At 43.3% G+C, this 27,231-nt stretch overlaps 1 long non-coding RNA gene across 2 annotated transcripts; it reads left to right on the plus strand.

The window, feature by feature from the left end:
* Nucleotides 1-428: 428 nt before the first annotated feature.
* On the plus strand, nucleotides 429-20,813 carry LOC146174190 (uncharacterized). 2 transcript variants are annotated; one of them, XR_014702084.1, is made up of 3 exons: nucleotides 429-686; nucleotides 1,037-1,146; nucleotides 20,560-20,813. It is a non-coding gene; the product is annotated as an uncharacterized LOC146174190 (long non-coding RNA). The 2 variants fall into 2 exon arrangements; XR_014702085.1 differs by lacking the exons at nucleotides 429-686; nucleotides 1,037-1,146 and adding an exon at nucleotides 7,645-8,036.
* The last annotated feature ends 6,418 nt before the right edge of the window (nucleotides 20,814-27,231 follow it).

A 27,231-nucleotide genomic window follows, 5' to 3' on the forward strand; every position in this document is an offset into this window, starting at 1 on the left:
TACTCCTGCAGATTTAGATAGCGTTAAAGGTTGTTTTACTCCTGCGATAAAGAAATTATAACTTTCCGTACCACACATGTTTCGATTGTTGCTCGGGCAGCACAAGTGTCCGTATTGGACATTGAAGCAGGCTTCTTTTTCATTTTTTCCTCCTGTCTGCGTGATACCGCATTAAATAGTAGTAATCAGCTATCAAGGGTAAAGGCTTCTAGGCGTGTCGTCTGCTACTGTTTTCAACTACGAAACTGTCAACTGCTCAAAACAAAATTACGTGAAGAAACGAATAACCTACGACCACTAACTTCACAAATGAACTTTATTATTTGAAAATAATTTATGCATTTACAAATATAGTTATCAAATTCATGCTCCCTCTTCTTTTTTATTTTTTTTTTTAGCGTTGCGCAACTGTTGCTCTCCTTGTTCAGTTCAAGCGCTGCGTTAGCTGTGCGTTGTTTGTTCTTGCAGCCTGTCAGTTGCATCGTATTTCGCTTAGCAATCCTTTATTACCGCCGGCTTGACCTCTTAAACTACCTTGTTATATCATTATGAAATGCATCGCAAGCCTCAAGCCTTCGCAGTGTTCACCATTTGCAGCGCGCACACAGGATATGACCTGCAACTTGCTTTCAATGCTCGCTCGCCAACGGCATCAACGGTCTCCGGACAATAATGGAGTCATTCAGGTAAGGTTCGCTTCTATTTTTTTTTTCCGCAACTGCAAGTTTAAAATACGCGCAAAAGCGTGTAGACTTCTGTTCATTAGCACATATTTTGAAGCCTCAGTTTTACCAAGCGCTATTTTCTTGTACTGGGAGCAGTGGCATTGTCGCTTGTTCGAACATGGGAGGCGCGTAGGCGCTATTTGTTTTGGCAGTGCTGTAACCGCTAATTTTCTTCCGTAGACACAGAAGTATGTGTTCTTGTGCATACATACTTCAATAACTTCCATTTTTTATCATCACAAATATGCATCGGCAGTCACGTTTACGTCCGGTTGAGTGAGGAATTACAGTTTTGTTCCTTGCACTTCCAGGTGTACACTGACATAGACGTTTTTGAAAATGTTCTCCTGGAAGACAGCTGCTTGCTCAGGGTGGATGCTTGCTTGGTTGCTAAAGGCGTCCCGTGAACAGCACTAAGCTCGTAAGTGTGTTCTTCCGTCACATGATTCTCAAAAGGCACTACCATGATTAATGGTGATAAATGCTTTATTTGCCTACCTATGCTGTACAAGTGGAGGAACCGCGGCCTTAGGCTAAGCACATGCCCACAAAGTGCAGTCAGCTGTTGCCATGGTCTCCTAGGCTGTTCTCTCTAAGGACGTCATTGCATATTAGGGCACTTCAGATGGGCAAGCAGCTTGAGTATGCGAATGTGTTTGCTTGCACTTTATGTTCTGAAGATTAGTGTCCTGTGTAGCAGCCAATCAAGGAAGTAATCGTGAGTTAATCCGAAGAAAATGAATTGTTCATTTTTCACTTCCTCGCATACTTTTTTCTTCTGCAGAAAAGTCACTTATAAACAGTATGCATACTTTTTTTATAGCTGCAGCATGGACATGCTGTTATAAAGCCACTTTGAAACCTCAAAAAAGTAAAGTTGCTATTTAGGTCATGCTCATAAGAAAGAGAAGCTGCTAAGAACGGCTCACGAATTAATTGTCGAGTAATAAAGAATATTCTTTGTTGCTGTGCAAAATAATGCAAAATGTCCTACATCTAAAAAAAAAATCTGGAAACATTTCAGTGACCTGCTGCGTGCTTGCTGAAACACACACACACAAAAAAAAAAGAAAATGAGGGTGGGGACCAATGTTGACTGCACACAGGAAGTTGAGTAGCTGAGGAAGTCATCGCCGAGCTCTATGACAGCAGACTTGGCATGGCAAGGAGTCATAGAGCACTGGCACGACAGTGTTGCATCTGCTTCAGCTCTTTCCACGCACTTTTGATGGCCTTCCATAACTCATTAGAATTTCCAGTGTGGATTGCAAATTGCATTTTTTGCAAATTGGCTTTTAATGCCTGAAATGTTTTCAGTGGCTTTCATATCAGCGACCTTAGGAAGCCAAGCTAGTGTAATGGGCTACAAAGCTTTTCAAGGTGCACTTTCACAATGTGCGCCGTGAGGATAGGGAAAGAATGCTGCGGCAGAAAATGCCCATTCTTGTAAGCCATGAATGACAGCGCTTAACCACACGGCCAGAGTAAAGAACACATAAATGACGAACACAGGTGCTGAACTTCAATTTTATTCTGTAACCACTAATACTCTGCTTATATACCCATAAAGGCACAGACAAGTGGCGATTTTTGACACTTGTGGCAACAAAAACTAATGTGACAAATAAAAACCAAAAGAAGTACCGAAAGGGCAAACCCGAACGAGGAGAGAACGAAATAGGCAAGTTATCTTTTAAGCCGCCAACACATGGAAAGTGGACTAATAAGTACAAAAAAAAAATAAAAATGTGGAAGGGGAGCAGAAAATGGGTAGCAGAGGTAAAACTAACAATTAGCACAGCAAAACGCATAAGATGAAGTGCACTAAAACTGGAAAAAAAAAAGCGTCATGAACAACGACAATGACGCCAACAATTGACATTGCCAAATGCAGAACACAAGCAGTACTAAATAGCTAAACCAAAGCAAATGAACGAAACGCGCATGATCAACAAGGGTGAAGTCAGCAATTAACATAGTGAAAGGATGAAGATGAGGTACATAAAACCAAACAAGAAAGATAAAATGTCAAGAAATGAATTCAACAAATGTAACAAAGCTAAAACCAGCTAAGATTAGAGAAGTCCATAAAGAAAGGCAATCTCTTTTTCCAAAAGTGAAGTGGAGGGGGTGCTAACACAATCATCCTTGAGCCTCAAAATCTTGGCAGCTTCGACTATTTCATGTGTCAGCTTTACCAATGTGTTTTTAACACTGTTTTTTTTTTTTTTCAAAGATTGGGTGGCATGGCTTCTTTGAGTCAGTTCCTGCAGTGGACGGGCTGATTCCTGGGGGATATACCTGAGAAGTCATTTTAATGCTCTATTAGCCTTTTATTGATGCATCGGCTTGTTTGTCCATGTATACCTTACGGCAAGTGAAAGGCTTAGAGTGAACGCCTTCTGCACATGCTCCTAAGGGTTTTCTGTGCTTCTTGGTGCGGCATCTTTTCTTTTTCATTAACGATCCACGAAAGCTGCAATAGTTGCTCAGGGGCAGAAAAGAACGTCAACTCCTGCTTTCTTTTCACTCATCGTAAGGTTGTGGGAAATTTGCTGCATGCAACGTATCACTGCAACCATTTTGCGTGGCCTGTGCACTTCAACCAGTGGTTGTGTTTTTGCACTTGGTGTTTTTCAGCACTTTTTCTGCGACAGTGGAGAGGACTTGTAATGGGTACCCTGATTGCGTGAGCCTGCATATCTTTTTCAAGAAGCTTTCTTGCAATTTGTGCTCACATGACTTGTTCAAGGCGTTGACAAGGGCAGACTGGATGATATTTCTTTTGACCAGCTTTGGAACGAGCGGAGTTGCATGTTAGGAAGGGATTGTTTCCCCTTGGTCCAAATGCCCGGCACACAGAACTGGGTGTAAAGATTCTTAGTTTCAGGATGTGCATGGAATCATTGTGCGGCATTTCGTGCATAAATTTAAGGGAAGCCAGGGCACTCTTAAGGACACTAAAAATTTTAGGTACTTCATGAAAAAAAAGGCTTCCTTGTCACAGTCAAAAAGAACTAAGAAATCATCCACAAAGCAGAAAATATTTTTAACTTGTTAGTGTTTGAAATGGTTCCTGAGACTTCTGTCATGCATAGCTAAGAACAGATCACTGATAACGGGGCAATACATGATCCAGTGCAGATCCTGTGACTTTGGATAAAGTGTAAACCATTCCATTCTACAAATGTTGATTTTAGGTACACAGAAAGCATAACCAAGAAACCATCTACAGAGACACCACACTCATTCTGGAAGGATACGGCTCCAGGTTTGTCGATAGCTTCACAAACGCATTTCATGAGGTCCCCCATCTTGAGGTATAGAATAAAGTAATTTTAACATCTGTAGAAAAAACACGGTAGGCTTTCTTTCTATTCCAGTTCTAAGACCTAATGATTTCATCTGCATTCTTTACCAGAAAGGTGTCATCGATAGAAAGCAATTTCTGGTTGCCTTGCAAATACATAGCGACGTCTTTCTGCCAGGTATCCTCCGAAACAATAACGCACAGGGGCACGAGAGGTATATCTGGCAGCAAGACATCACTATGTATTTGCATGGCAACCTGAAATTGCTTTTTATCGATTATCCCTTTCTGGTAAAGAATGCAGATGTAGTCATTAGGTTTTTGAACGGGAAAAGAAACAAAGCCTATCATGCCTTTTCTATAAATGCAAAAGGCTTGTTTTATTCTATACCTCAAGATGGACCTCATGAAATGCGTTCGCAAAGCTATTGACTGACATGGAACCATATCCTCCCAGAGTGAGTGTGGTGTCTCTGTAGATGGTCTCTTAGAATTGCTTTCTGTGTATCTAAAATAAACATTTGCAGAAAGGAATGATTCACACCTTATCCAAAAGCACGGGATCTGCATCATATCATGTATTACTTACTCCCTTGCTCAGTGATCTGTTCTTAGTTATGCATGACAGTAGTCTCAGGAATCACTTTGAAAACTCACAAATTCAAAAAATTTTCCGCTTTCGGGACGACTTCTTAGTTAATTTAGACCGTGACGTAGAAACCTTTTTTCATGAAGTACCTGAAGTTTTGAGTGTCTTTAAGAGTATCCTGGCTCCCCTTGAATTAAAGCAAGAAATTCCAGACAATGATTCCATGTGCTTCCTGGAACTAAGCATCTATACACCCAGTCACGTGAGCTGGGCATTTGAACCAAGGGGCAACAAGCCCTTCCTATCATATGACTCCGCTCGTTCAAAGCTGGTTAGAAGAAATATCATCCAGTCTGCCCTTGTCAATGCCTTGAACAAGTCATGCGAGCACAAATTGCAAGAAAGCTTCTTGAAAAAGGTATGCAGGCTCACGCAATCAGGGTACCCGTTACAAGTCCTTTCCACTGTCGCAGAAAAAGTGCTGAAAAACACCAAGTGCCAAAAACTGAACGACTGGCTGAAGCACATAGGCAACGTGATAATGTTGCAGGTATTCCTTACATGCACCAAATTTCGCACAACTTTACGACGAGTGAAAAGAAAGCAGGAGTTGACGTTGTTTTCTGCCCCCGAGCAACTATTGCAGCTTTGGTGAATGGTTAATGAAAAAGAAAAGCAAAAAAATTAATAAGAAAGAGGCCGCACTAAGAAGCGCAGAAAATCCTTAGCAGCACGTGCGGAAGGCGCTCACTCTAAGCCTTTCACTTGCCGTAAGCTATACATGGACCAAACTGGCCGATGAAGGCTAATGGAGCATTAAAATGACTTATCAGGTATATCTCCCAGGAATCTGCCCGTCCACTGCAGGAACTGACTCAAAGAAGCCATGCCACCCAATCTTCGAAAAAAAAACTTAAAAACACATTGGTATAAGCTGACACATGAAATAGTTAAAGCTGCCAAGATTTTGAGGCTCAAGGATGACTGTGTTAGCACCCTCTCCGTTTCACTCTTGGAAAAAATGATTGCCTTTCTTTATGGATTTCTCTAATCTAGCCTGGTTTTAGCTTTATAACATTTGTTGAATGCATTTCTTGACATTTTATCTTTATTGTTTCGTTTTATGCACCTCATCTTCATCCTTTCGCAATTTAATTGTGGACTTCACCCTTGTTGCTCATGAGCATTTCCCTCATCTGCTTTGTTTTAGCTATTTAGTGCTCATCTTCTGCATTTAGCGGTCAATTGTTGGCTTCATCTTTCTTGTCATGCACCTTTTCTTTCAGTTTTAGTGTACTTCATCTCGTGCGTTTTGCTGTGTTAATTGTTAGCTTACCTCTGTTACCCATTTTCTGTTACCATTGCATTTCTTTTTCCTTTTTTTTGCTGTTATTAGTCCGTTGTTCCACGTGTTGGCGGCTTAAAAAATGATTCGCCTATTTTGTTCTCCCCTTGTTCGGGTTTGCTCTTACGGTACTTCTTTTTGTTTTTATTTGTCACAAGTGTCAAAAATCACCACTAGTCGGTGCCTTTATGGGTATATAAGCAGAGTATCGGTGGTTCCAGAATAAGGTTAAAGTTCAGAGCCTGTGTTTGTCTTTTATGTGTTTACTCTGTCCGTGTGGTTAATTAAGCACTGTCAATCATGAATCAACACCATTAGCCCGACAACTTTTTCTATCCTTGCAAGGTCCTTCTAGCAGGCGAGAAAGGAGCTGGTGGCAATGATTACAAAATCAGCTTGGGAGCTCAGCTGACCATCAATGCAGGGAAGAGGTGAGAAGCTGTCTTTGTGGTAACCTCCCCCCCCCTCCCCCCTTCACATGTTTAAGGATTTTTGAGTGCTTGGCCTGAGGCTATTGACATAAAGGGGATCGTACCTTAAAATAGCAGTATTTAATGAAAGTTACAGCCTTGGCAGCTAAGCAAACATGGTATATAAGAAAGCAAGCAACAGGTCAAAAGACAAAAGTATAATCATTTACTTTTTAGCAACTAGGCAGCACTCTTTTTGTTTCTAGGCCCACCCAGTACAGGCCCACCCAGTACTGCCTTAAAGTTAGGGCTTTTGTGTAGCCATCCTATCTGAATCCTGCTTTGTCACGCCTTTGCCTAATAAATTTATCTGACACATTAAGGCTCAGGGCAGCCCTTGTCTCACCCCCTGTTATGAACAGGCTGTCACTAACAGAGGCAACAAATTGTAAATTCTTTTTGATTGCTTTTTGGTGAGATAGTGGGAAGCATCTTTGATTTGGTCTTCATCCCGGTAAGTATGTATGATTATGCCCTCTGAAGCCTCAGCCACTCCAGTTGCTTTTCTGTAGTGCGCTGTCCAGTGACGTCCCTCTAATTCAGAATCTTGTCGCTTGAGGTATCGCGGCAGCCTTATAGGTCCGTAGCCAAGCTGAAGCTCTAAGCAATGCATGTTGATAACTGTCCATTTTACAGATTGAAAAAGCATTCACATCAGAAAGTGAGAAATGAACGATCCATAAATGAGTGTGTTTGGCCAGTGTTTAAATTGCATTTCTTCAATTGTTTGCTGTATAGGACAGTCTTCAGAACATAAAATATGAGCAAGGCCGTTTGTCTACTCATGCTGCCTGTTCATCTGAAGTGTGCTAATGTGGAGTAACATCCTTAAAGAACAGTGTAGCAGATGTGGGCATGCTATTCAACCCATGTACAACCTCTTGACCAATCACTTTGTGGCTAAGTGCTGTTACTACAGGTCTACTATTACCTTCCATGCTATGTGTGTGTTAATTGTTGCACTCCTTATTTAATCTTGAGAGAATGATCTGTGTAGGTAATTGCATAAAATGGATCACTACCTTATTTTGACAACTGATTTATTGCTATTGCTGCCATGCAGCATGTGACACTGATTGAGCGTAGAGTTCTCAAGCACTTCCAGCCAATGCTTGGTTTAATAATTTTGTTGTCATTGTCTTGTGTTGTTAAGTAATGGCAATAATTAGTGAACTGGTTGATCTTGTGCCCTTCTAGCAGGTGTGCTTCTGCTTGGCAGCACATGAGAATCAGTAATTCTTGTTTATAAGTCACTGTATCTGTTCTGTTCCCAAACATGTAATTGTACTCAAGGGGACTCAATCACAGTTCTTCAATGCTGTTTTTTTTTGTAATACACTAGTCGACTTTGCTTTATATTTGATGATATGTATTCTTTCCTTGACTGTCATTGTGTATATCAGTGGGCCTCTTAGATTATCCACTGTCCGCAGGTCGCCTGAGTACAGCCCAGCCATTTGTTTACTAGGGTTGCTCTGGCGTTAGTCTTTCTTCAGGTGGACAGTTCCGGGCTACCTGCTGGCTGCTAGACTTGCCAGGATGATTTTATGTTGGCTGCTCGCATCCAACTAGCAAACAACGGAGAGGTGATGGGGAGGTGAGGAATGTCTGCGGCTGTTTTTATTGACTAGGACCGCAGAGCTTCAGGTGAAATTTTCTTTTGTTTTTAGGGTGTCTTTAATAATGTGCAGGCAGGTGCTCATTTCAGCTGATCTGCAGTGCTCATTTATTACATCTTTAACTGTCGCCGCATACATATTTTGTATGTGTGTGACATTGTCTCCCATCACATAATTTACAAGATCAGGTGTTCATTCCATATTGAGCTTAATGAGTTCGGATTTGCAAATTATATTTTATCTGTCAAGTTCTAGCATCAACTTATTTTACAGCATTGTTCGAGGACCTTCTCGAGCGTGAGAGCAGACCTCAATTCCCTGTGCACTCAGGCATGCGCATTCATGCAAGTATATCGTCAGCATGCGACACACGGTCCAAGTGTTCGGTATTTACTTTTGTAGCGCAGTGGAAAGGACATACTTTGGTAATTGCTCAGAAATATTTTAAGATGTAACGCATGCATGCACTATCACGTTTCACTTGATTCATTAAGGTGGTCACGACAGCTAACAACTGAGCATAAACTAGTTATTGCATTTCACTCCTCACACGTTAAATTATAAATCCTCGAAATTTGAGCTCATTCGTTGCAGCAGATAGTTTTAAAAATAATTTTTATTATTATTAATATTGGCTTTCTGGTCTGGCAACCATTGGCTGCTGACGTCATGAGATATCATACCCATGTCGTCTGCTATTCGCGATATAGGCTATGTAGGTTGCACTTTTGCATTCATGCTTGGATGGTGGTCACAGATTTTTTTTTTTCAGCAAAAATATTTTATTCGCATATTCTCTTTTCTTTGGAAAGCCTTTACTATAATATGCGACTTTAGTGATCCTCGGACTTGTTTTGGGCTTCGTCTAGAGATTGCCGAGGAGGCTGAAATGGACGGGCTCATGCTGTATAATTCAGCATACAATCAGAAGCATATTATTCTTACGCTGTGAGATTTAGCTTGTTTTAGCAACAAGCGCTCACGCATATAAAAAGGTACTTGTCCATTTCTTCCTGCCGTGTACCCGCGCCACGAAAGTGGGGAGGGGTTAGCAATATGTTCCTGATTGCTGAGGTATTGCCGTTGCTCTTTCGGTCCAAAAGCTAAGAGTAACAAAGCATTACCTTGAGGCGAGAGCATACCTTGCAACATTAAAGGAGCAGACAAAACTTTTAAACAAAGCAGTACCTCTTGACGACCTTCCGTTGATCAGTTCCGTCGGTGTCGCGGGGCCGAAAACCTCACACTACGGTGATAGGTGACCACTGGTCGTGCTGGCGTCATCGCCAGTGTAATGCGACAAATCATGCGTCGATAAGCTAAAGCTGATAAGCTGACTGTGACCGTGCCTTATGCTGTAGAAAACATGCCTTATTCTATATTGCTTTTGTGGAGTAGCATCTTCATCAAGCGCTTTCGTCTGAAGGTCGGCCACTGAGTCAATCAACTCCCTCCCTCCCTTGCCCCCCCCCCCCTTACTGCAAAGAAAAAAAAATGTCATTTGATATTGCAGCCTGCGTTTCAGACGACGCTCCACCGTGCATAGTCTCCTGTCCGCAGTAATAAGAATGTTTTTAATATGAAAGCGCCTCTACTTTAATAAAACTTTAGCAGCACACCTCTGATTTGAATTCATTATGCAATTGGGGCTGGTACAAAAGCAGCCAATGGTGTGTGCTATGCCTTCACTGTGGGGAACAACTGCTAGCATGACCAGCGTGGCAGTATGGCCTTGCACGTTGTTTTCCATGCATGATGGCTCACACGGGGAAGATTGGGAAAAAATAAGGTGATAGATAGTGCATGCATTTGGCATTTCTCAAATATTTCTGAGTGTTTCCGAAAACACTTCCTTTTTTCACTGTGCAGAAAAATGAAATGAAGACGTGAAAAATTAATGCACTCATGATACTGATGTACCGTCTTTGCCAGAAGTAACCAGGCTGCGTGTTCTGCTTCTCAGTCGGTTAGCAGAGAACTCATAAAACTTCTGATGCTGTAAATTGGTGCAAAATAAATGAGAGCTCCTGTCTTCACTTACCAAAAAGTTATGATCCTCAGGGGATCCATGTTAGCTTCAGAATACAAGCAAGAAGCAAAACATGCAGCCTGGTTACTTTTGGCAAACACGCTACATGCACTTATTAATGTGCCTTCTCGAGTACGTACTGGGAGTTGTAACCCACGGCAATGCTCGAGAAGGTCCTCATACAGCAAGTCAAGTAAAATAAGCTGAGTACGGACTTGAGAGATGAAACGTATTTTGCAAATAAATCGATTTAATGAGCATAGTATGATGCAAACATCTGCACTTGTAAAGGGTGAGAAGAGATATGTTGCCCCCCATACACAAAATAAGTAAGCAATGGCAATGGAAAGACAAGATGTCCACCACGACTGGCAGAAATAAGCACTATCCTTGAGATTGTACGAAATGTCGTGTTCACTGAAGTACCGCACATACTCATCACTTCCATATAACCTCTGTCGTCTGCTAGCTGCCCAAGCGCAACCCACACTAAATCATCCTTGTGAGAGTGTGGCATCCAGCGGCATATCATCAGAGAAAAAAATGAACCCCCCCCCCCCCCCCCATACACGCAGAAAAATGTAAGAGCTGGCTCCACGCTCGGGCGCCCCTTAGGCTAATAACTTAAGCCCAGTGACAAGGCGGCGCGTATGCGGAAACTAACAATAAAAAAGAGTAAGCGTGACAAATGTCTCTTAAACGTAATTTATGTTCATTATTTTACCTGTGTTTGCTGTGTTTTTGGTCATTTATTTTTGATGTGACAGTATTGAAGGCCACGTTTCCCCAAAATCTTCCATTGTTGTTGGCAACGTCGTGAGCAAACAGTCATGAGCAGGGTTCTAGCATTTCGTAATAAGCAGGTGACATTTTTGTGGGTCAGGCATTGATTTTTGGTGTTAGTTTGTGTGTCATCATGAGGCCGCCTGAGATGCCTAATTGCCTGGAGCTCCTTATGATTGAAGGGTGAGATGGCAACCAAGCCCTTCCGAGTCGCACTTTTGTACAATGTTGCTAAAGCAGGTATATATATATCTATGTCAGGTTGTCTTTCAGATAATGTGGTAGCTTATCACTGTATGCTAATGAATGTTTGAGATAAATGGATCAGTGACGAAGCTAATAGCAGTATGCAGGTACGAAAAGGAGGGTCACCTTGTAGAAATGCAGACTGGAGACAGTCGCACTACCACATTATGCCCTTAAAGGCAGACTTTAAGTATCCCCCCAGGTCTTCATTTTAATTTATTTATCCGAGGGCTGTTTTTAGCACCTGTTTTCCTTCCGGATTTGGTTTTCATTTATAATCGTGTGAATTTAAGGTAGTCTCATTTCTCGCAAGGGTGGAAGGACGGGCTAGTTGCTGGTTCATATTGGGAAAGGAAAAAATGATTGCACACTCGACAAAGAGCTGTGTTGTCATTTTTTGTTCATGTCTCAAAAATGCGCTGTTATTTTTTCTCAAGCTCTCTGTTCTTACTGAGCTTTTTCATTTCACCTCAGATGCATGACCTACAGTAATGAAGAAGGACATGCCTCTTTGTTTATGCCTTATCACTTAATGTTGTGGTATTATATTTTTTTTCTTATGTCTATAGCCCTGTGTTTTAGATAAAAAGAACGACCGAGGTTGCCCTGCTTTGTTATATTGAACAACAATGCACCGTAAAGTCATCACGCTGTCAAAACATGCATGAACATAAGAGCATATCCTACCTTCCGTTATCACTCTCAAAGAAAGTGTCTAGTATGCACAATAAGGCGGTAGGTATTGCTAGTGAAGTTAACTGCCGCCCGACCACATACCCACAGGCTACGAGGTCAGCCACTCAGTGTGTATGTGTGCAAGGGCTGATGTGTGAGCAGAATTAGGGTAGCAGCAGCTTCTCTACACTGCCAGGAAATGAACCACTGACAGGGTTTTAATTAGTTTGAATACTTGTCACGCAGTATGCTGTGTTGGTCCAACTGGTCACATTGCAATGCATCACCTTCTTAGCTGGATCTCTGCCTTCTCCACTACTGCAGATTGTAGGCAGTACATAGCAAATAGTCTGCACCTTTCTTATGTAGGCAGAGCAGTGTGTTATTAGTCTGTGCAGACGTAATTGAGCGAAAGGTTGCTTTGTGGTTCAAGCAACAGCGATCCGATATCACCTTTCTTAAAGGTTGTTGGGCTGGTGGAGTGCATTACACAAAGATTACATGTATAATGTATGTTCTGCATGCACATGTGCTTGGTAGCATTGCTGCAGTATCTTTGACTATTCAGGATTAATGACAAGAATGCCAGCCTACCTACCACCAGCTGTTGTGAACACCTCGATTACTATATTATTGCGTTGCTACAGCGGCTTATCCACAACCAATGACTCGGTCAAAAGAACATAAGCACTCCAGAGAGCTTAGACGTTAGCTTGACAGGGTCAGGGTGCTTACTGAATTTGGTATGGCAAGCATCATGCAAAAAAGGAAGTGGTGGCAGTCCTAAAACTTTTACACTCTGCTAGATATAACTTCTTTTTTTTTTCATTATTTTGGCAGTGTGTGGATCTTGCATGAAAGTAGCAATTATCAGTCAATTTTGCAAATATATTTGGTGGAATCAGCTGTGCAGTACAGTATGATGCTATATCTGGCTAGTTGCACATACATTTAGGTTTTTTTTATTCCGCAAGCTCGCCATAAGGCATATTATAAAAACCCATCTAAATTGTTTTCCATAAGTAACCGAAGAAGGCTTTTGCTCTTATCGTTGTCGGTGAGCCATTTGGATAAGTCCTCTTTCCTTGTTGCAGTTAGTCCTACTTCCTGCAGAATCTGTCCTTGATGGTCCCTGCACAAGTGCACAGCAGGTGGCGAACATCCACTTCTGCAGCTGGTGTGGAACACTTCGGGCATGTGGCGGGTCCGATGTCTTCTTAAGATTCCCATCGGCATGTTACCGATGGGGTAAGGGCCGCCCCAGCTCTTATTCTTGTTTCTTGCTATTGTTGTCTGCAGTACTAAAACCTGGCTCCTCATCTTCCTGGTATATGAAGTAATCAATTACAGGCTCTGCATCCCAAATACCCATATATTTGAACCTTTGAACAACAACAGCATCTGGGGACATCACATGCAAAGATTTGAAAATACGCAAACAGACAGGCTAAAGTGACACTCCAAGCTAACCTCATGGTGTCATTACGTGGTTGACTGCTGCCATGCGCAAAGTACAGATGTGTCTGAATTGTTCTTTATATGCCACAGAGCTAGACGATGATAATGATGGCAACAGGCAGGGGCAGTACCTCGGGGTGTATGCAGTGCCACTGTACTATGCAGATTCCATTTCCTTGCAAATAACAGGTTCTAAATTTACAAGAAGTGGCTCATACATAATTGTAGCCCTTAGTCGAGTGTAAAAGGCACTCTATATTTCTTTGGTATGGATGATCAGGTCGTTTAGGCTTTTTGAGAAAATGTATTGCATAAAAGGGTTGCCCTTTCTCAGTATTATTTACACTCGGCAAAGTGCTAGACTGCATTATGCAAAGATAGTCTGCAGTCTACCTCTCCCTTCTTACCACCCTGCTGAAAGATATTTGTTGTCTGCCTGTAGCAATGCATCCGTCTGTTATTTCAGGCTACTAGGGAAAGTGACACTATGCACAGGCAACCGTAATAAGCATACTTATTGCGTCCCCACTAGCAACGTAAAGCAATTTGTCTTTACAGTGGTCTTGTTATGCTCTTTCAGCTAATTGCTTGCATTTTCATGAGGCTATTTCCTTACACCTTCAGTTAAGATCACTGCAAAATTGCCATATATGTGCTCTGTGGGTGAAACCGCAGCCATCTGCTGGGAAATAAATCACATGACTGCATTAATTTTGTAAGAACTGAATCTGCAGTTTTTACCACACATTAACAGTGCATTAGAAAGACACCAGTATCAGTTCTGAATGAAAAATGTAACCCTTATTAAATATTATGGACATACGCACGTGGAAAAGTGCTGGCCTTTACACATTCTTTAAACTGACCACTGAAAGTCAGCAACAGAGCTATCTATAGATACATACACCTTCACATTGTCTTTTTGTTTACTGCTAAATACGAATAAAGTCAGATATCCAAGCATTCCGGCGCCTGATGCAGTCATTGGTTGTGGGTGTGCCGCTTCAGGAATGCAATAATAAAGCAGTTGAGGTGTTCACGACAGCTGGTGGTAAGGTGGGTCGGTGTTTTTGTCATCAACCCTCAACAGTTAAAGGCTAACCAAGCACATGTGCATGCAGAACATCAATTGTGCGCATAGTTTTTGTTTAAAGCATTCTAGCTGCACATCGAGCTTTAAATAAACTGCAACCCAGTCGCCGTTGCTCTACTTTTGAAGCAACCTTTCTGCACAAGTAGATCTGCACATACCAACAAGCCTGGTAGGAAGTGGCTCTTTAGCATAACACCATCGGCTGCTGTCTAGTTTCAATTGATGAATGTGCACTGCTCTACCTACAAAGGAGAGGTGCAGATTGTTTGCTGTGTGTGCTATCTGCACGCTCCAGTAATTAAGAAGGTGCAGATCCAGTTGGGCAGGTGACACATTGTCATGTTACCAGTTCGGCTAACAAAGCATACTTCGTGGCTCGTATTCAAACTTCTTAAAACCCTGTTAGTGGTTGATCACTGCCAGTGTAGAATAGCATGAGTGAAGCTGCTGCTACCCTGATTCTGCTCACACTTCAGAAGTTTTGCCTAGCCGGCACACTGACGGACCAAGTGATTGACCTTGTAGCCTGTAAGCATGTGCACGGGCAGTGGTTAACTTTACTAGTGCTTCTGATTTATTGTTTCTTGCAGTGTTTTTTGCATGCTCGACACTTTCTTTGAGGATGATAATGGGAGTTAGGATGTACTCTGATCTTCATGCATGTTTTGACAGTAGGGTGACTTTATGGTGCATTGTTGTTCGTTATAACAAAGCAGGGCGACCTCAGTAGTTCTTTTTGTCTCAAACTCAAGGCTATAAACACATATTTTGACAGTAGCTCCACCCTCGTTCACAATAAGCATTTGTTATAGCTGAGGCCAATATAGGTGGGGTCTACTTCAGAGCTACAAAAAAGTAGTGAAACCAGTACCAACAAGTTCCATAAGTACTCACTGGTACCAAGCTGTCGAGGATTTTCTCTTTAGTCTGACATATCGAATACACACACATGTGGCAGCTGTTAAATTAGGTTTAAAAAAAATAAAAACAACAATAGGCGATAATGAATAAACAAATTCATCTTCTTCATTGCTGTAGGTAATGCATCTGGGGTGGAATGAAAAAACTCAGTAAGAATAGAGAGCTTGGGAAAAAATAAACCGCACTCCTAAGACATTGACAAAGAAAGAGATGACAACACAGCGCTTTGTCCTTGTCTCAAGAGTGTGCTGTTTTTTTTTTCCCCAGAGATGAACTACCAGCTAGCTTATTTTTCCACCCTTGCAGGAACAGAGACCACCTTAAATCGACGCAGTGCTACAAATGCAAACCAAGTCCGGAAGGAAAGCAGGTGTTAAGAAATCTCGGAAAAATAAATTAAACCTAACTTTAAAACCTGCAGGGATACCTAAAGTCTGCCTTTAAGGGTATGCTGCTAGTTGCTTCGTCACTGATCCATTTATTTCAAACATTTATTAGCATACAGTGATAAGCTACCACATTATCTGAAAGACAACCTGACATAGATATATATATATTTGCTTTAACAACATTGTACAAAAGTGCGACTCGGAGGGGCTTGATTGCCATCTCACTTTTCAATCGTAAGGAGCTCCTAGCAATTCTGCATCTCATGCGGCCTCATGATGCCACATAAACTAACACCAAAAATTAATGCCTGACCCACAAAAATGTCACCTGCTTATTACCAAATGCTAGAACCCTGCTTATGACTATTTGCTCACGACATTGTCAACAATAATGCAAGATTTTGGGGAGAATGGGGCCTTCAATACTGTCACATTAAAAACAAATGACAAAAAGCACAGCAAAAACAGGTAAAATAATGAATATAAATTACGTTTAAGAGACATTTGTCACACTTACTCTTCTTTTTTATTGTTAGTTTCCGCATACGTGCTATCTTTTGACTGCACTCATGTTATTTCATTAGCCTAAGGGGCGCCCGAGCGTGGAGCCAGCTCTTGCATTTTTGTGTGTGTAGGGGGGGGGGGGGCTACTTTTAGTTGCTCCAGAATGCGTTCATTTTTTCTCGACGATATGCTGCTGGATGCCAGACTTTCACAAGGACGATTTAGTGCGGGCTGTGCTTGGGTAGCTAGCAGACGACAGAGGTGATATGGAAGTGGTGAGCATGTGCGGTACTTCATTGAACACGACATATCGTACAATCTCAAGGATAGTGCTTATTTCTGCCACTCGTGATGGACATCATGTGTGTCTTTCCATTGCCATTGTTTACTTATTTTGTGTATGTGGGGCAACATATCTCTTCTCACCATTTAAAAGTGCACATGTTTGCGTCATACTATGTGCATTAAGCCGATTGATTTGTAAAATGCGTTTCATCTCTCAAGTCCATACTCGAGCATTAGCGCGGATTGCAGCTCCCCGTGTTTAGTCAGGAAGGCACATTAATCCGTACATGTACATTAGTATCATGAGTGCACTCATTTTTCACATCTTCATTTCATTTTTCTGCAAAGTGGAAAAAGGACGTGTTTTGGAAAACACTCAAATATTTGAGAAATGACCAATGCATGCACTATCTATCACTTTATTCGTTCCCAATCTTCCCCGTGTGAGCCATTATGCATGGACACCAACATGCAAGGACTGTCACGTTGGTCATGCCAGCGGTTTCTCCACAGTGATGGCACGGCACACACCATTGGCTGCTTTTGTACCAGCCCCAATTGCATAAAGAATTCAAACCTGCGGTGTGCAGCTTAAGTTTTATTTATGGTAGAGGTGCTTGCATATTAAAAACATTCTTATCGACGTTGTGCATGGATGACGGCATGCAACAGACACACTGTCGTGTCAGCTCTACCACATAGTGTCCTCTTTTCCCCAGATAGATTCCTAAGACTGCACTGCATTACCATCCAGCAATGGAGCCAAAGTTCGAGCATCACCGATGCTGGCATCGACAAATCCCATTGATGCTCTCTCTCTCATGCTCCCTGTTTCCGCACTCCTTTTATGTTGAGCTTTGAGAAACTAAAATCAGCTTTAAACCTGCGCCCTTTTAGCCATTTAAAGCTGTGTCTAGCTGGGGTTTAAAGCTGTGTCTAGCTGGGTCAAAGCTATTGCATGACCTTTCAATTTTTTTTTAACATATGTTTTGTGGACTCCTAAAATCGTGACTCCCATTTGAGAAACATTGCTTTTTGATGACTGAAGTGAAACATGATAGTGCATGCATGTGGTACATCTCAAATACATCTGAGCTATTACCAGAGCATGTCCTCATTTCCACTGCATTGAAAAATAAAATACCATACACTCAGATTGTGCTTCACACACTGACGATATGCTTGCATGAATGCGCATGCATGAGCATGTACTGAGGGCTATGATCTGCTGTCACACTCGAGAAGGTCCTTAAATGGTACCATAAAATAAGCCGAGGCTATGCACTTGACAGATCAAAGATATATAGGGAATCCGAGTTCAGTGAGTTCATTATGAAATAGAAATCTGCAATTGTCAGTTGCCTGGTGGGAAAGAGTGCCACATGCATATTATACGTATATAAGCAGCGACAGCTGACAAAGAAAAAGATACCATAGGTGGGCACCATGGATCAGCTAAGAGCACCTATGATGCCCTCGGATAAAAGAAATGTCGCATGATACTCAACTGTCCTTCTAGTCAATTTAAAAATAGTGCATAAATTTCTCACTTCCATATCACCTCTTCATTGTCTGCTAGTTGGAGGGCTGCAGCGAGCATAAAATAATCCTGGCATGTCTGGCTGCCAGTAGGTACAAACAAGACAAATATGAATAAAAATTGGAAACGTTGCTTTATGCTTTCTCTAGTTTCGCTGGCTGCTGGCTTCCCTTATGTAATTTGTCATTTGATAGATTTCATTACTACAAAAGCAGCGTCACTTCAAAATTTACGTTGTCATGGTCTTGCCTGAGTGGCAGTATTAACTTAAAATTGTATAGACACCATAATAATGCCACAGCATTCCTAGCTTTATTCTGGATATAGTCTGATATAGGCATTTTGAGCAAAAATCATGGGCATATCTCTAGCAGGTGGTGGTTGGCTGGTGACATGGCTGGACACTGCTCAGTGGTTGTGCACGTCACGAGTCTACATGACACGGCTAAGTTGGCAGATAGGAATTCTGGCTTTAACCAAGCCATTAAATGTGCCCGAGTGACCTAGGGGTAGCATGTCTTTGTCTGGATCCAAGGCTCTTTGGATCCAGTCAACCAGGCATCCCCAGGTGACTCAGGCAGGTTCAAATGGCTTGGTTAAAGCAGGTCTCTATATCTTTATGTGGTCTAACATAATGTGATGGCTTACAACTGCGTTAATGAGTATGCACAACATAATAGAATAAATTGTGGGGTTACTCATTTAGCCTGTAGTGAAGTGTCTGTACATGAATGAGAATCCACATGGAAGCCCCAATGTGCTCCATCATACACTTAAGGTAGAGTTTAAAGTGCCCCCGATTTTTTTGTGTGTTGTCTTTGTAACAGTGTGCATGACTATACATGGATTACCACATAGTATTTGTTTATGGCTGCTAAATAATACAATCTCTCCCATCATCTGTTTCAATTTCAACGCCATAGCAATGGCTGTGTCAGAAATCAGTATAGGTCACGGATGGCATGAAAAACAAGAAACTGCAATATCTGCTTCATGATTTTATTCACTATATCGCTGCTAGCCTGGTTCAGGAGCAGTCATCACACCGAACGTGCCTTTATGACCTTCCTGATATTTGACACAAAAGCCTTCTTCACCTGGATTCTAAATATAACTAAACTCAAGGATTCATTCAAGTTATTAACACGAAAGCGTTACTTCACTATGTTCACAGATTTCTGTCCGTAGACCGCACCCGCAAAATCGTGTCCGCAGCAGTTGCGAGTAATTAAGAAACGTGAGAGGTTAATGAGTGGTGTCAATCGATAGAGGCTGACATAATGTTGCTGCCGAAAAATAGGCCAGTAAGCTAGTTAGGTAATTAATTACAGGCAAAAAATGTAAAAGTTCTCTGCAGCAGTTGTGAGTAATTGAGAAGTGGTAGAGGTTAATGAGTGGTCCAATTGATAGAGGGTGACGTAGTGTTGTGTCCGAAATAATAATTAGGCCTATAAGGTAATTAATTAGAGGCAAAACATGCAAAATTGTGTCCGTAGCAATTGTGAGTGATTGAGAAATTGTAGAGGTTAATGAGTGGTGTTAATCAATAGAGGGTGATGTAATGTGTGCAAAAAAATTAGGCCATTAAGGTAATTAGGTAATTATTAGAGGCAAAAAATGAAACAGTAAAGGCAAAAATGGTCTCATTAGCTAATGGCTTGGCGCCACATTTGAATGTATCAAATACTAAAATGATTAAACCAGTGAATTAAGGTGACTTCAAGGATGTGACATCACAACCTGAAGTCGAGCTAAAAAAAGGGCATATGAAGGGATTAGCATGCAATTTCAAAGTATCAGACTAAAGTAGTTAAGGCAGTCAATTAGAGTGGCGTCAAAGGTGTGACGTCACGCAACTGGAAATAGAGCTGAAAAAGGGCATATGAAGCGATTGTGCAATTTGAAAGTACCAAAGACTAAAATGAATAAACAAGAAGTGGATAATGTGAGCTAGAGGCTGTGACGTCACACAACCAACCGGAAGTCTAGCTGAAGAAGGGCATAGGAAGGGATTGGCGCACTATTTGAAAGTACCAAATAAAATGGGTAAACAATAAGTGAATTAAGCAACCAACAGCAGATTCCGTGCTTTTGCATTACTCCAATTCAGATTCTGCAGCGCTGTTTTTAGTTGTAGATGGATGCCACTCTGCAGAAGCGGCCTCAGTAAACTCCAGAGGGAGTGGAGGTTCGCCAGTGCAGCGGCATGTGTTCTACATCCATAGCCAATTCTTGAGCAACAAATGGTTCAGAGCAGGCCAGGCTTGTGTTTAGCCTCTGAGGGACTAGCATAGTGGTATTCCCACTTGAGGTATAGCAAATTGGCAGTCAGAATAAACGAGGTATGTTGATTTCTAGATCACTAGCTTTGTTTAATGATTTGGAATGAAAAGTCTACACTTGGTCATGATGTGCCACTGCTAGGGCATACCTAGGTGGCGACCCCAGGCCTTCACACCAAGTTTTGTTGTGTTGCATTAGCTGTAGGTTAAAATGAAAACTTGAGATTAGGAGTATGTTTAGTTGCTTATAATAGTTTGCTTTAACCTTCCTTGCATTGTTTTTATTCTATATGCAGGCACCTGGAAAATGCAAGGATATCTTGAGCGGCTTCACTCGGCTCGGCAAGCTGCGATGTGGTCGAGCGGCAGGATCACTTGGTTAAAACTTTGCTCACAAGATCACTTGGCTTGTAGCAGTGTTCTGGGCATCTAATGTCAAGTAGACTGTGGTGTCGAAAACACTGATGGGCCTAGACCTCACAGAGCACATCCCAAATGTATTGCTGGCATGCACAGCAATTGTGAGAAAATAAAAGCTGTCATCAGCGTGCTTTTGCATCCCTATTTATTGAAGCACCGATTTCACATCACAGACTGTTGTGTGTATGGTGCAAGAAGTGTGGAAAAAATTTGGTCACAAATATTGAAGTTTGTACAGTGAAGCAAAATTTGTTCATTCACCATTGAACAGTGTGTAGGGGAAATACTGTGCACCATTTTGAAGAGGAAGGTATGGCCAAAGTGAGTCCTACAAAACATGGCTGGAACTGGTTTGAAAAATGGTAGGATATGTAAAACAGGCCATGAAATTTCATCAGAAGGAGTAAAATAAAACTCCTTGAAGGAGTACAGGCACTCCTATCAGTGGAGTCCTTGAACTCCTCCTGGAAGAGTTGTGGGACGCTACTACAGTGTGTAGTTTTACTCCTTTTGGAGGAGTGCCTTTACTCTATTCACAGGAGTAGCGCAGTACTCCATCAGTGGAGTCCGATTACTCTATGGCTAGAGAGAGTTCTTTTACTCTGGAAAAAGGAGTCGTATATGGGACAAGCGAAAACTCCTCCAAATAGAGTTCTAGTACTCCTTCTGTTCTTAGAGTGTTTGTCTGGCTGCTACAGCAAGCATGTCTACTTCGTACGTGTACTAAGCCCGGCGCCCAAGCACCCAAGCACGACGCCCGAAAATCTATCGGAGCAGCGATTATGAGTACGAACAGCATGTCTCAGCCGCGCTGCCTCATAAACCAGTGAGTTTACTGAAAACAAAGTGTTGCTCCTATGCCTCTGCAAGAGGTTTTTTCGGGGCATGCGAGTTACCTTTTTCATAATTCCTGACGAATTGGGAATGTCCTCACTAGCATGGAGCATCTCTTCACTGTCGCGCAAGGATTTGTAGTCACGTCTCATCGTCCTAACTGGTGAAATGAACTGCATGCTATACGAGGGTGCGCCATATACTAACTTTTCTGCTGAAAGCCTCTAAATTTGAGGGGTGCGTACTATACGAACGTGCGGATTACAGACCGTGAAACAGTTTAGATTGATCAGCGTAATGTAGAGGAATAGTTGATTAATGTTCATCTCGAAGACTAGAGCAAAACAGACAGTGGTCTGTCCATTGCCGCTTTTGCGTTGATCCTCAAGATGAGCCTCAACTACCTCAGATGAGGAATACATACGTGTTTTTGCAATGATCTGAGCTGGTGCAGATGCGCGAAGATCAAAAAGAAGAAACACATTGTGCACTTATTTCATTACGACATTTGAAAGCAGTCAAGCCGTAGCAGTGGAAACGTAAGATGTTCGACAAGGGATAGCGCCTGTACTGTCACTTCGGCGAACGATTTGCTTTTTATTTGCTATTTATTCAATTGTGTCATGGTTTCCGGGTGAAGCCGGTCTTGTTGGTGGAAGCAACGAGAACCTTGCAAAGTTGGCATTATGCGCCTAAAAAGAAGTTTAATCACATGACGACCTAGCGAGACATAAAAGACAATCACCTATTTAGATAACAAACGCGGTTACTAAGCACACATGCGAGTAGGGGCACAAGCATGGGAGGCGTCAAAACTTCTGGTAGAGCCAAAGGTCCGCGGCTGATTAATCGGCTGCAAAAAGACGCATTCATGCCACTGCAGTCATTCCTAGAAGACGCCCGAGATTGGAATTCATCTGATGCTGGTCTATAATATACCGTTATATACAGAATCACCACCTGGCCCGCCGCCACTTGAAAATTGTCTAAAGGCAACAAGGGGCATGTCTAAAATAATAACACAAAAAAAGCAAAAAAAAAGTTTTTGTTTTGGCAGGAGTCAAGTGGATGCAACTCGCAGAGGACCGGATTAATTGGAGGAATATGGGCGAAGCTTTCGCCATGAAGTAGCTATAGTCAGCCTGAAGATGCTGATAATGATGAAGATGATGGACAAGGGGGTAGACTCAACTGTTAACTCAAGGATGTTATCTTGCAGGCGAGACTCACGAAACATGGCGATCGGCCAAGCCTGGAGAGTTCTATTCGCCAACGCTTTCCCGGACCTGGATGAACTACCAACGTAACTGATTTGTAGTAATAAAGTTTACTGGTTTGGTTGGTTGGTTGGTTTGTGGGGTTTAACGTCCCAAAGCGACTCAGGCTATGAGAGACGCCGTAGTGTTTAACGTCCCCAAGTGACTCTGGCTGTGAGAGACGCCATAGTGGAGGAGACTCCGGAAATTTCGACCACCTGGGGTTCTTTAACGTGCACTGACATCGCACAGCACACGGGCACCTTGCTTTTCGCCTCCATCAAAAAGCGGCCGCCGCGGCCGGAATTCGATCCCGTGTCCTGGGAAACACTAGTCGAGCGCCGCAACCACTGCGCCACCCCGACGGGGCATATATAAAGTTTACTCTCTCTATCGCTTTCATAACACAATGCTTCGCTGTCCGCTTCTGAAATGTCACTATAGACGTCTTCTGTGGATGACTTTTCTGTTACCCTTAGGCGTGTTTACACCTGCTGACTAGTTCGCCTGTGTGCATCAAAGACGGTTTTTAACAGACACATTTTTCATATGTGATATTTAATTCCGTAGAGGATCATTGGAGTATGTTTTGAATATTAATTGAAGCAATCCTAAATAAATAAAAAATGTTACCTGATTATATGAAGCCGAAGGGCTTGCGAGGGTGTCATCTCTGCGTGCCGTCAGTATGATGCCGTATTGTTCAGTGAAAAACCCGCTTCCTCCATTTACTGGATTTGATTAAGCTTCACCGCTGCAGCACAGTCCCCCAACTTAAAGGGCTTGCTCTTCGAGCTATATAGGCTAAGTCTCTATTGGCGTGGCTCACAGATATCATACATTTTGCGAAAAAAGAATGCTTGCCTTCGTTATTTCGATAGCATTTTTTTTGTACGACCGTTTTGTGACCTTGGGGCGATGAAATTTTGAGCCAATTGGTGAACAGCACGATTCCTATCTCGCCTTCCGTTTCCTCGTTGTTTTTTTAGCTCACGAGGTTAGGGAGGATATTTTATGTGAGACTAAAAGTTACCTGTATGTGCGCACCGGCCTTGGCGCGTTGTAACAGACAGGTGCGGTGCACTCTATTTATTGAGGTTGCGTCACTTGTGCTAGCCAGCCAGTCAGAGCGATCATTGCAGCAATTGTTGGGGTGCTACGTTTCGGCTCCCGGGGTCAACCCGCTTTTCGGCAAGCCTGCGAGATCTGCGAGGGAGCGGCGCTCGCCTACAGGACAGCCACATCGTGACTCTCTAAACGTCGGTCTGCGTCAGTGCTCGGCGGATAATTTAGTGTTCATTTGTTTATTTCTTACTCTCTCGTGTATTGTTCAGTGTTGTGAAGTCTCTGTGCTTATTCAAAGCCTGTTTAGTTACATGTTGACATAAATTTATTTTTGTGTAATTTAGGTGTCACTGTGAATTCGTCTGCATTGTCTTTTGCTATTGCCAGGGGGCGCTCGCAGCGAAAGACGTTGAAGTGGCGCTCGGAGAAAGGTTTTGACTCCGTGGGCTGGCACACACGTTCGCACTGCGGGTGGTCATCTGGTTACTCCTCTAGGCATGTGCACGGCCAGGGTTCAAATTCAAGAGTCGACATTTGTGGTAAGCTGCCTCGTTCTGAAAAGCTGCTCACGTGACCTAATTCTGAGCGTAGATTTTCTTCGTGAATATGGCGCAATTATTGACCTCCGGGATTTTAAGGTCTCGTTTTCAACTGAGAAAGCAGTGGCCCTCAGCAGTACACAGCGACCACTCAATGTGCTACGAGTTTATGCGGACAGTGTCACGCTGCCACCCCGAACCAGCACCTTCGTTAATGTCAAATGCAATGCACTTCACGATGGTGATGCAATAGCCGAAACTAACCTCTCGTTACTGTTGACGCAGGGAGTCTGCGTGGCTCGCAGTTTGATCCATCTTAACTGTGGCCAGTCCAAGGTACTTGTTACCAATTTTTCGCACGAGTATCGACACCTTTTTCGGAATACTTCCGTAGCTTTCGCGGAACGCATATCTGAAGTCTCCGAGTGCTTGTCCACAGAACCCGTGCCACCGTCCACATCCCTCGACAACCTCGATATTAGCTCAGAGCTATCGGTGAGCCAGCGTGAACAGCTGTTTTCATTGTTACTTGAATTCAGAGAGTGTTTTGCATCATCGTCAAAAGTGCATCAGACTCCCATTGCCAAGCACCAGATCGTGACGTTCGATGATGTCCGCCCAATTCACCAGCACCCCTACCGCGTCTCTTCGACCGAGCGCGAAGTTATTAAGTCACAAGTTAAACAAATGCTCGAAGATGATGTTATCCAGCCTTCAAATAGCCCATGGTCCTCCCCAGTCGTTCTAGTTAAAAAGAAAGACGGCACGTTACGTTTTTGCGTCGATTACCGCAAGCTGAACGCCGTAACCAAGAAGGATGTATACCCCTTGCCGCGGATTGACGACTCTCTCGACCGCCTTCGGCGTGCGAAGTACTTTTCGTCAATCGATCTAAAAAGTGGCTATTGGCAGATTGAGGTAGATGAGCGAGATCGTGAAAAAACGGCCTTTGTCACACCCGACGGACTTTACGAATTTAAAGTTCTACCTTTCGGACTTTGTTCCGCGCCGGCCACATTTCAGCGGATGATGGACACTGTCCTCGCCGGGCTTAAATGGCAGTGTTGCCTAGTCTACCTAGATGACGTGGTGGTCTTCGCAGAATCGTTTTCACAACATCTTAAACGCCTGCGGTCAGTACTCGAAGCCCTTCGATCCGCTAAATTGACGCTTAAGCCACAGAAATGTCACTTTGGCTACCAAGAGCTTAAATTCCTCGGTCATGTCGTAAGCGCTGCCGGTGTGAAGCCCGACCCTGACAAGCTTACTGCTGTTGCGAAATTTCCGATTCCACGTGACAAGAAAGCTGTTCGTAGATTTCTCGGCTTGTGCAGTTATTACCGCCGTTTTATCGATAACTTCGCTGATCTTGCTGAACCGCTGACTCGGCTCACCCGGGGAGACACCCCTTTTGTTTGGAGTCACGAGCAAGAAGCTGCTTTTACCGAGTTGCGTCTCCGTCTCCAATCGCCGCCTATTCTAGCCCATTTCGATGAGCACGGTGAAACAGAAATCCACACTGACGCCAGTAACATTGGCCTTGGGGCGGTTCTCGTGCAACGTCAAGAGGGTGTGGAACGAGTCGTCGCCTATGCCAGCCGTGCTTTATCCCGCGCCGAGATGAACTACTCAACTACTGAGAAGGAATGCCTCGCCGTAATTTGGGCGGCTGCAAAATTTCGCCCCTACCTCTATGGTCGCCCATTTAAAGTGGTCACTGACCACCATTCCTTGTGTTGGCTGGCCAACCTGCGTGACCCATGCGGCCGCCTGGCGCGATGGAGCCTTCGCCTACAGGAGTTTGACCTTACTATAGTCTACAAGTCCGGACATAAACATGAAGATGCTGACGCGCTCTCTCGTGCGCCCGTCGAGCTCGCTTCACCACATACGGGTGACTCTGGCAGTTTTCTCGGAGCTGTTGATGCTTCAGACATGTCTCATCAGCAGCGTGCTGATCCAGAGTTACGAGCCCTGATCGATTATTTAGAAGGTCAGCCAGCCACAATACCTAAGTGCTTTTCTCGGAGCCTCTCAACTTTCTGCCTGAGAAGTGGTGTACTCTATAAGCACAGCTCTAGATCCGATTCGAGAACCTACCTCCTCGTGGTACCCGCAGCACTGCGAGAGGAAATCCTTTCCGCGTGCCATGATGAACCAACTTCTGGTCACTTGGGCTATACTCGCACACTTGCTAGAATACGAAAAACATTCTACTGGCCTAACCTTGCAACTGTCGTTAAGCGCTATGTTAAGAGCTGTCGGCAATGTCAGCGTCGGAAGGTTCCGCAATCAAAGCCTGCAGGCCTTCTCGTGCCCATAACACCACCACGCGCACCGTTTGATCAAGTCGGCATGGACCTTCTCGGCCCTTTCCCTCGATCCTCCGGGGGCAACCGCTGGATAATCATCGCCACAGACTACCTGACTCGATATGCCGAGACCAAAGCGTTACCTAGTGGTACAGCATCGGAGGTTGCCCATTTCTTCGTACACCAGATCATGCTGCGGCACGGTGCTCCGACCTGTATTATTACTGACAGAGGGACTGCCTTTACTTCACAAATGATGGCCGAAGTTTTTCATCTCAGCGGTACGGCGCATCGAAAAGCTACTGCTTACCATCCGCAAACCAATGGGCTGACTGAAAGGCTTAATAAGACCATTGCGGACATGCTGGCGATGTATGTCGACGCCCAGCACAAGACTTGGGATGCTATCCTACCATATGTGACATTCGCGTACAATACGGCAGTCCAAGAGACGACACGCTTCACGCCGTTTCGCCTAGTTTACGGCAGAGAGGTTCGGACGATGCTGAACGCAATGCTCCCTTGCGAAACAGATACCGAGC

The sequence above is a fragment of the Amblyomma maculatum genome, chromosome 11 (assembly GCF_055883805.1).
Source record: "Amblyomma maculatum isolate TAMU_Amacu chromosome 11, ASM5588380v1, whole genome shotgun sequence".
Lineage (NCBI taxonomy): Eukaryota > Metazoa > Arthropoda > Arachnida > Ixodida > Ixodidae > Amblyomma > Amblyomma maculatum.